Source organism: Euphorbia lathyris, chromosome 4 (assembly GCF_963576675.1).
Source record: "Euphorbia lathyris chromosome 4, ddEupLath1.1, whole genome shotgun sequence".
Classification (NCBI taxonomy): Eukaryota; Viridiplantae; Streptophyta; class Magnoliopsida; order Malpighiales; family Euphorbiaceae; genus Euphorbia; species Euphorbia lathyris.
The window spans coordinates 58,573,763-58,582,250 of record NC_088913.1 but is presented as its reverse complement, the minus strand read 5'-3'; positions in this window follow the sequence as shown (position 1 = coordinate 58,582,250).

Genomic DNA, 8,488 nt, shown 5'->3' with positions numbered 1-8,488 from the left:
GATGATATGAATGCACATTTTTTTATAACATGGGAAGGCTACAAGTTCGAACAAAAAAGAAAAACAGTAAAAGAAAGAAAAGAAATTTAAGAACGAACTACTCTGTTGAGGGTAGATCCACGACAATATCTACGTATACCAAACTCATGGTAACTTAAAAAAATAAGAATCTGCGAAGTTCGTGAATCAGTCAGTAGCTTTATTATCTTCTTTGTAAGAATGTAGAAAATGCACGTCAATGCACGTCCTAATTGTCATGGAACCGATTGAACTAAAAGCTCGAGCTCATAGTTAAAGGTCCACTTCATATTAATAGCTGACACTAATGAGTTTTGAATTTGATGATATGCAGTAGCGAATATATGATTGTTCGGTTGGACGCTCGGAATTTTTTTTTTTGCTAAATCGAACTTGTTCAATTTTTTTCCGTATATATACGTTTTATAATCTTAGTGGTGTTAAGAACCAATTTTTAAGTACTAATGTAGAACTTCTCAAAATTAATCTATATTGTGTTGAAGATTCTTAACATGTAAAAAAAATTGTGTCTAATAGAAAAAATCGGATTTAGGGAGGGCTTAATAGGCCAAAAAATTTAGAAATTTAGATTTAAGAAAAAATTAGAATTTTGGATTTAGTAGAAGGCCTAACAGAAAAAAGAAAAAAAAAAAAGAAGAAGAAGGAATTTTGGATTTAGAGATAGCCTAACAAGACATGAGTCAATTTTCGGATACTAATTCAGCAGCCGATCTAAATTTCTTCAAAACAGTGGCCGAAATTACTCGTCGGTTTGGTGGTTCCGGCGACCGGAGGGTCCAGTCCCCTGTCTCCGCCCCTGATGATATGCATGCATATTGAAATGATGATAACTAAGCTAGATGTCAAAAGCAAAGGAATAAAAGTTGTAAAACAACTATCCTTAAACGTTTCCTCTTGGTGTATCCGTCTTTGTAGTGTATATATTAGTAACCTAATCTACCATTATTCCTCATCATCTTATCAATCTCTTTCTGGCCTTGTTTAATGGATTGGAGTTCAAGTAAAAAAACATCAAATATTATTGAATTTCTAAAACCGGAATGTGCGAAACCAAAGATGATTACGAAGAAGAAGAAGATGGAAAGGACTTTAGAAGATTGGCTCTTAGCTTCCCCTTCAAGGAACCCTAATTTCATTTTTGAAGGTCAACTTTTTGTTTTTAAATCTACTTGTTCTTCTTCTCTGCAGACTCACGATGATTCCTCCTCCGAAACGACGACCACGCATGGGTTCTCCTTGGAGAGACTTGTGATGATTGATAGAGAAGCTGATCAAGAATCCATCAGTTTTTCTTCAATTACCAGAACTAGATCAATAAGCCAATCTCAAAAATCTAAGAAAAGGGTCAGGTTTAGATTGCCTCAGGAGGCTGATATTTTCATCTTTTACTCGCCAACAATCGCTTAATTAATACAGAGACATTGAATTATTTTCTTGTTATGTATACCTCACCTTTTATTTTTTATTTTTTATTTATTTTGTTTTATTGAATATATGATTCCATTGCTCTTATAGGCAACATCGTAGATCGGTCGGTGCTAATTTAGGTTTTATTTTTTTTTTGGTAAGAAGGGAAGAAAAAAAAACAAACAAACTAATTTAGGTTTTATTAATACATCAAAATGTATTTTTAGATTTTTTTTATTTTTATTATTATTATTTTTATTATTTTTGATGAAAATGCCTACATCTTCATTAAATATGAAAAGAATAAGTACAACAAGAAACGGAAAAGGTAAAAAACCTTACAAAATTCACAATGGGACGAAAACGACTACAAAGAGCATAAAAAGCCATAAAAGGTACAAAACGCACAGAAAAATAATAAAACATATACTTCATTGAAATCTTAATCCGCAGAAAAGCAACTGCAATCAAATCTTCATCATTTAGGCCCTTCCGAACATTCGGATCTGAGTCCTTTCTTTTGTTGCAACCACGAAGATATATTGATCCACGTATAAAATAAATCGTTTCCGCTCTTCCTAAATCCGAAAAAGGTATAAATAGCAGAATAATGGAGAGTAGATACAATTCAAACGGATAAACAGATCTAATAAAATATATAAACACAAACTAAAAAGAAATAAAAAAAAACAGTGAATCTAACCCGACAAGAGGAGGAAGAAGGAACTTCCTTCTTCCTCCTCAAAGTAAATCCACAAAAGAGAAGAAGGCTTGAAGATTTTGATAGAAAATAGTAAAAAAATAGAAGAAATGAGAAAGTGCCGGCAGTTCCAGAGGTAGATTAATATATAAAAATTAAATAAAAAACAAAAAAACATAGTCTTTTAATATAAATATTTGTTTGTTTATTATGTAAGATTAGGGGTGTCAATGCCAAAGGGATACCAAATTTATAGGTAGATTATGTATTGGTTTAAAAGTCTCGAGCAAGCTTTTACTAAGTGATGTCGTACAATATAAGCAGTTTTTTATGACCTCCATGAGTAACTTGAAAACAGAAGTAACATTTGGTCAGAGAGAAGTTGACATCCAATGAACTTGCTTTGATACTTAAGTTAGCAAAGGTTGAAGCAAGGTTAAAAATAATAGGAATAATCATGACTATGATCTTTACAACCCTCTTGTGGATTATTTACATTGTGTATATATATAGTAGCTATATAATCCTAAGAGTGTGCCCTAATGACTCACTAGACACGTGTCAATCTTTGGTTGATTCTACAACCTTCAGACTGCAATGATCTCAGGTGGTGCATCCTGCCATATATATAGCAAGTGTAATGCCATATGTCTTTGTTTCATTGGGCTTAAGGCCTTCGAGCCGTTATGGAGTCAAGTAGTGCGCTTTGTCATGTACTTGTTGTACTTTGCATAACCGCCTCATATGAAAAGGCTCTCCTTCCTTCACCATACAGATATCGGGATAGACTGTGGATATCAGTCCACGTGGTCGGAAGGTACCATTCACATCTTTAAGGAATACTCATTACTTCAGATCAGACGGTTTTTGTGAGTCTTTTTGCGTCAAAGGGTGACATTGATCCACATGTAAGGGACGTTTTCTAAGAATACTCCTTAGGGTATCACCGAGTTATGACGAACTTTAACCAGCTTCATCATACACGCATGAAATAAGTAATATAAAAAAAACAAAAAAAATCTATATAACACAATTCACAAAAGTTTAAATATTTAAAAAAGAAAAAAAAAGAACTGAGGGTCAGAAAACACAAACTCACAAATTACAGATGACTTTGTTGCCGTCGTGGTTGATAGAGCTCTAAGAATGACAATTGTTAGTGTTGCTAATGTGGATGACAAAATAAAAAGGGAAAAAGTTGATTAATCTTTATGATTTGTATATTTTGAACTTTAAATTTCTAAAAAAAAGTTGTTAAGTGTTTTTTTTATGAACTTTATGAGCTATGACTAGTTTAGAGTTAAAGTCAAGCACTACTTATTCATTTTTTTCTATATTGATCATTATTATTTTGTTTTAGATTAAAATATAATGGAATCAGATCCTCTCCTGTCGATCAAAAACAGGAGAGGGCATGTTCCATTAATCTACACTCTCCCTTAAATTTCAAAGGCTGAGATTTACTTAAATACAATTAACTAGTTTTTATATTAAAAATTAAAAAACTAACACCATATTTTACTGGAAATTCACGTCACTCGCCCCTCTTCTTCTCCTCCTCTCTCTCTTTCTCAATCAATTTAGAAATAAAAACAAACGGATGAATTGAATAATCTTGCAAAGCTGTAAAAACCATACCGACAAACCCCCTTTTTGACAGTTTTTCTTTCAAAAATTGCACAGATACTCAGTCTAGAAATACCAATTTCATATAGATAGAACAAAAGAAACAAGCAAACCACCTATTTTTAAATATCAAAGTCAAACAACAGATTTCAAAACCACCATGGACTCTATGATAGTTATTGTCCATAGAAGAGTTGTGGAAGATTAATGCACCCATTCCCGATTCCCTAACTAAAATTTATGTCTATCTGCAAAAGTAAAGAGAAATTTCGAATGTTGATAGAAAACGAATCCCTGAATTTGTTCATCAATCGATAGAAACTGAGAAAGAAAGAGAGGAGAAGAAGAAGAGGGGTGAGTGGGATGAATTTTCGGTGAACTAGTTTTAACTTAAAACATTTTTAATTTTTAATGTAAAAACTAGTTAATTGTATTTAAGTAAATCTCAGCCTTTGAAATTTAAGGGAGGGTGTAGATTAATGGAACATGCCCTCTCCTGTTTTTGATCGACAGTAGAGGATCCGATTCCTAATATAATATAAGGAAAATTATAAAATTGGATCAAATAGTAGGCTCATTTACATATTTAGACCAATTATCCAAGTCATTACCTATCTAGACTATTTATTTGTAACTTTCCCAAAATGCTCTTCGTATATATATAACAACTTAGAATTTTTTTACTCTTTCTTCTTTCTCTCTTCGATTCTTTCTTAGTTTATGAACTTGGCACTTCATTTTTTTATTATTTTGTACGTTTTTTCTAGGATAATACTTTTAGTACATGAAGTAGTATTTACCTTCACAGACTTCGCAGTTTGTGAAAAATGCGAAGTGGTATATAACATTAAAATCATAACATTATCAAAATCATAACAACAAGATTGCAACAATAATCATAACATTATCGAAATTTATAACAAAATTGCAACAATAATTCAAACTCTAAAACCCAACAATAGAGGAAGTGTGCTTCCAAACCACAATTATTAGCAAAATGTTCTGGAAGCACACTTTCTCCCTATTGTGCTTCCAAAACATTTGAGAGAGTGTGTGCTTCTAGGATATTTGCTAAGAATTTCAGAAGCAAAAGCAACTAGAACATTTGGTCTTCGCCATCTTCATCACATCCCAATCACCCCCACTGTGATTGATGCCTTTGTATTCAAGATAAACGGATCACTATGATTGATGCCTTTGTTTCAACCTTCACAAAGTTAAATCATTTTAGGGAAATAATGAAAGAAACTCTTTGTAGAAAGCGAATATGCGAAGTCTACGAAGAGCAATATACTTGAAAAATGATGATTTTGCTTTGCAGAAAGCGAATCCGCGAGGTCTGCAAAGTGAAATACACCTGAAAAAGGATGTTCTCTTCACAGAAAGCGAATCTGTGAAGAGAAATACAAGCTAAAAATGGATGATTTTGTTTCGTAGGCTTCGCAAAATGTGAAGCAAGATCATTATGCAAAGTTATTTTCTGGAGAAAATACTACTTCAAATGATGTTTTTGCTTCGCAAGCTTCGTAAAATGTGAAGAAAACTCGTTCTATGAATCCATTTTTAGAAAGAGAGGAAGATGAAACAGAAGAAATATAATAGATAGTTACCTTATTTTCGCATTTTGCCATTAAAATCGACAATAAACATATTATAAACACAGAAGAACGTCGGGTAAATTTCATCAATGTTGTACAACCTTTGCCTTATTTCACACTTTGGTGTACAACCTTCATTTTGTCACACTAAAATATATAACCTTATGGGTAACCTCTCACTTTGGTGTATGGCCGGTTAAAATGACCGGTCAACCCAAAGTTAACATGCCATCTCATAATTTTTTTTATCTCATCTATTTATAAAAGGGACCCACACATAGTTTGATTACAAAAATACCCCACGTCCTAAATAAAAAATACTATCTTTCCATTTTTTCCTTTCTCTCTCTTCTTTCGTTTTTCCTTCTTCTTCTGCAAATTCATTCTCTCACTAACTCCTCTCTCTCTCCCTCTCTACCTCCTCCATTGAAGCATCTAGATCCCCAAATCTCTTGGATTGGTCTCACTATTAACATTAAAGAAAAACACTTCCCTATTTTATTTATTTTCTTTCTCTAGCCACCATGAGTGTCATTAGTCGCTCTTCCTTCCCAGTTGCAGCTTATCCAACATTCAGCCATATGATTCTTTCGTCATAGCTGTTCAATCCACTAGTTCACGTCTTGCCACTTCATCTTCTTCTCCCTTTGATTCGATTCCTCTTCATGTTCTTCTACTATGATTTGGGTTTTTATTTATTCAATTGAAATGGATTGATCTATTGTAAAAGTTAGTCATGACTCAGGAATCCAAACTGGAATTGATGAGCTGGCCTCGGAATAGGTTTGGAGAAAGGGATTTCATTGTTGAACTCAATAATCGACTGCTTCTAGTGTTAATTACTGGACAGTGGGCTTTTGACCTTACTCGGCTTGCAAATGATGATGATATGTTGCTGGACTAGGAAAAAGGGCTTGTGAAAGAAATGTAGAAATGTTGGTTGATCCAGATCTAGATAACCAATATGTAGAAGCAAAGGTGGAGCAGTAAATTACACATTTTTCTTAATAAAAAGAAATTAAAAGGTTCCAACAACTATCCACCACTTTCCTTAATAAATTTGACAAATTATGAAATTATAAAAAGAAAATAAGAGTGAGAGTTACAACAGTGTGGTTTGCATTTCTCATGTCTTATATTAATAAGCATCAAACAATTTCTCTCTGTTGTATTCTCGTGTAATGTTAGAATTTGATGCCCAACTTCTTATTCTTATCTTAAATGTTCGACTAGTGAGAGAGAGAGAGGGGGAGTTAGAGAGAGAAAATATTTACAGGAAATAAATGAAGGAAGGAGAGTATATTTTTAATTAGGAAGAAACTCATAAAGGGTTATTTTAGTAATTGCATTGTGGTGGGTCCATTTTTATTAATGAGTGGAATGAAAATTGATGAGGTGGCGTGTTGACCAGGTGTTGACCGGTCATTTTTACCTGCTATATACCATAGTGGGAGGTCACCCATAAGGTCATACATTTTAGTGTGACAAAATGAAGGTTGTACACCAAAGTGTGAAATGAGGCAAAGGTTGTACACCATTGATGAAATTTACCCAAGAACGTCGAATAATGATGTCTTCGATTTGCACAAGAAGAAAGAAACAAAGAGATGGAGAAGAAACATGAAGATGAAGAACCATGTCTTCACACAAAAAGATAGACAAAGAGAGGAAGAAGAGATATGATGATGAAAAAATGAAGGCGATTCGCACAATATAAAGAAAGGAGGAAGATGAAACGATAGACATGAAGGAGGAGATGAAACGATGAAACCGATACAAAAGAAGCGGGAAGATGAAAGGTTTGGGGTATTTTGGAAATGTCATAAATATATATGACGAGTTTATTTTACTTACTATTTGCTGCTGAAAAAAGCTGATTTTCAAAAGCATAGATTTTAAAAAGCTACTTTTCAAATGTAAAAGACAAAGATACGGCCACCAACCAAACACTTTAAAACTCTCAATTTTGAAGTGAAAATACAAACAGGATGTTCAAAAGCAGCAACCGAACACCCCCGTAGTCTAGATATGTAATGGTTTATGTAATTTGTCTAAATATATAAATGAGCCTCCAATTTTATAATTTTCCCTATAATATATAGTAATTAAAAATAATTGAATTTTACAAACGGTAGTAATTAGACACAAATAATATAAAGCAGGATTATACCCCTAAAACTATCGTGGTCAAACATGGCCTAAATTATTGTTGATTATTGGGGGAAAAATACTGGCTCTGTTTGGTAAAGAGCTTTTTGAAATAAAATTAGAGGTTTGAACCATTTTAAAGGTTTTGACTAGTCAAACCTCTAATAGTAGTGTTTAGTGAAAAGATGTTTAAAAGAGTTTATTGGGTCTAAAAACCCTAATTTTGAAAAAACTCGTTTTAGAAACTTTTTTAATTAGTTTATTGCTCCATCTTTTTTTAATAGACATCTTTACCTAATTAATACTCTTTTTTTTTTGAAAAAATACTCTTTAATCTCAAATAAATGATTTACCACTGACGATGGAGTTCTTCCTTTGTCTCCATCAACTTTAGCCATATTTTTAGAGAGCAGAACTGGGTGGCGGATCGTCTGGCGGCTGTAGACCATGAGGGGATGTGGGGTGTCACTATATTCTCTTCTCCTGCTGAGTACCTTTCTTCGCTCCTGTTGGATGATGTGGTGGGGGTTAGCTTCTATAGGCTAATCCTGGATTAGGTTTTTCTTGGTTTTTCTGTTTTTTTCTTTCCTGTTTCTAAAAAAAATAAATAAATGATTTACCATGTGATTATTTGTTATTTTATAAAAACAATTATTAATAATAGCTAATGTAATGGGTAATTGGCAAATGGGGTCACTATCATTTTTAAAATGGTTTTTTACATGAATATCATAATTAATTACAAAATTACAACTAGATCATATCATCAAACTTAATTATTAATATGTCATTTTTTTCTATATATACTAAATAAAATATATTTTTACATCTAATTTAAAAAGTTTAAACCCCAATTCATAAATTCTAAATTTTTAAAAATAATGATTCTAATAGTTTGACATATTTCAAAATTATGACCAGACATAGTTGTAAATAATTTATTGAGCAGTGAATTTCCGTGTAAATTTCG